We start from the raw sequence: 2,735 nt of genomic DNA on the forward strand, positions 1-2,735 counted from the left end.
GCACCAACCTGGTGACAGAACAAGACTCTGATTCAAAAACAACAACAAAAAAGAAAACAGGATTTTTAGCTGGGCACGTTGGCTCATGCCTGTAATCCCAGCACTTTGGGAGGCCGAGGCGGGTGGATCACCTGAGGTCGGGAGTTCGAGACGAGCCTGACCAACATGGAGAAACCCCGTCTCTACTGAAAAAAAAAAATACAAAATTAGCCGGGCATGGTGGTGCATGCCTGTAATCCCAGCTACTTGGGAGGCTGAGGCAGGAGAATCACTTGAACCTGGGAGGTGGAGGTTGCAGCGAGCTGGGATCACGCCATTGCACTCCAGGTTGGGTAACAAGAGTGAAATTCCATCTCCAAAAAAAAAAAAAAAATTGTCCCCAATAATAACTTGGGGCTGACCACCACCAGGTGGCATCAAATCACAAGTGAGTCTGGCATGAATTTATTTTTTATTTATTTAAAATTTTTTTGGTAGAGACAGGGTATTGCTATGCTGCCCAGGCTGGTCTCAGACCCCTGGGCTCAAGCGATCCACCCACCTCAGCCTTCCAAAGTGCTGAGATTACAAGCCTGAGCTGCTGTGCCTGACCTGGCATGAATTTAGATAGGGCAGTTAGCTCCCAAATTCCTCACAGCTAGCTAGACTGACCCACAATGGTCATTTTATTGTTAACCCTGCAAGAAATTGTAACCTTCCATTTCATATGACTGATTTATTTGGATCTCAGTTATAATTACAATTACAATTATAATTACAATAGGATTTACTGTATTAATTTATAACCAATAATTGATGAAAGTACTCTCTTAGTAAACTAAAGACCAAAGAACATTAAATTAGACATCGTGCTAATTATTTTGTGCTAATTATACATATACATATATATATATAATATATATACACACATACACAGAATGCTCACTTTGGCAGCACATATACTAAAACTGGAATGATGCAGAGATTAGCATGGCCTCTGCACAAGGATGACACTTTTATTTAACTTTGCAAAAAAAAAAAATTAAGAAAACCAATAAACACACACACACACACACACACGCACACCCCTCATAGCTTGAGTTTATTTTTTGAGACAGGTCTCACTCTGTCACCCAGACTGGAGTGCAGTGGTGCAATCGTGGCTCATTGCAACCTCTGCCTCCCAGGCTCAAGCAATTTTCCTTCCTCAACCTCCCAAGTAGCTGGGATTACAGACATGCACCACTACTGCCTGGCTACTTCTTTTTTGTTTTTTTTCAATTTTTAGTAGAGACGGGGTTTCACCATGTTGGCCAGGCTGGTCTCAAACTCCTGACCCTACATGATCCACACTGCTCGGCCTCCCAAAGTGTTGGTATTACAGGCATGAGCCACCTCACTCAGCTGAGTTTCTTATATTACTGAAATTTTCGGGCTGGGCATGGTGGCTCACATCTGTAATATCAGCACTTTAGGAGGCTGAGGCTGGAGGACCACCTGAGCCCAGGAGTTCAAGACCTGCCTGGACAATAAAGTGAGATCCCATCTCTACAAAGATTACACAAATTAGCTGGGCATGGGCGTGCATGCCTGTAGTCCCAGTTACTCAGGAGGCTGAGGTGTGAGGGTTGCTTGAGCCCAAGAGGTCAAGGCTGTAGTGAGCTATGATCATGGCATTGCACTTTAGCCTGAGCAACAGAGTGAGACCCTGTCTCAAAAAAACCCAAAAGAGACAAAGAAAAAAGGCTGGGCATGGTGGCTCACACATGTAATCCTAGCACTTTGGGAGGCTGAGGTGAGAAGATTGCTTTAGCCCGGGAATTTGAGACCAGCCTGGGCAACATGGCGAAACCTCGTCTCTACAAAAACTTACAAAAATTAGCTGGGTGTGGTGCTGTGTGCCTGTAGTCCCAGCTACTTGGGAGGCTGAGGTGGGAGGATTGCTTGAGCCTGGGAGGTCGAGGCTGCAGTGAGCCGTGATCACACCACTGCACTCCAGCCTGGGAGACAGATTGATACCCTGTCTCAAAAAAAAAAAAAAAAAAAGGAAAAGAAAAGATGGAAAAAGTAGAAAAAAGTGAACCAGGCCAGGCGTGGTGGTTCAGGCCTGTAATCCCAGCTCTTTGGGAGGGCAAGGTAGGTGGATCACTTGAGGTCAGGAGTTTGAGACCAGCCTGGCCAATATGGTGAAACCCTGTCTCTACCAACCACACACACACACACACACACACACATAAAGTTTAGCTGGGCGTGGTGGCATATGCCTGTAGTCCCAGCTTCTCAGGAGGCTGAGGCAGAATAATTGCTCGAACCAGGGAGACAGAGGTTGTAGTGAGCGGAGATCACACCACTGCACTCCAGCCTGGGTGACAGAGTGAGACTCTGTCTCAAGAAATACAGTGAAGGAGTTAGTAAAATTTACCACTGGTAGCTGGGCATGGTGGCTCATGCCTGTAATCCCAGCTCTTAGGGAGGCAAAGCCGGGAGGATAGCTTGAGCCCAGGAGTTCGAGACCTGCCTGGGCAATATAGTAAGACCCTGTTCTCCACAAAAAGGGGGAAAAAAAAGAAAAAAAAATTTACCTCTGATAAAACTAGTCCTTGGACCCTTGAAGGTGACTTATTATTTGTTTTCAGTCAATATCACCCTGTGTGTTATGTTTTTTCGGGTAGGAGATGGCTTGGTGAGTAGGAATTATTTTCAGTTTCAAATAAATCTCATTTTGGTTTTCATTCCTCTGAAAATTAGCAATACAG

General features: G+C 45.2%; 1 non-coding gene across 1 annotated transcript; it reads left to right on the forward strand.

Annotated features, from left to right (window-relative positions):
• Window positions 1-917: 917 nt before the first annotated feature.
• Window positions 918-1,022, forward strand: LOC129477955 (U6 spliceosomal RNA). The gene has a single exon (XR_008656132.1). It is a non-coding gene; the product is annotated as a U6 spliceosomal RNA (small nuclear RNA).
• Window positions 1,023-2,735: the final 1,713 nt, after the last annotated feature.

The sequence above is a fragment of the Symphalangus syndactylus genome, chromosome 2 (assembly GCF_028878055.3).
Source record: "Symphalangus syndactylus isolate Jambi chromosome 2, NHGRI_mSymSyn1-v2.1_pri, whole genome shotgun sequence".
NCBI classification, from domain to species: Eukaryota; Metazoa; Chordata; class Mammalia; order Primates; family Hylobatidae; genus Symphalangus; species Symphalangus syndactylus.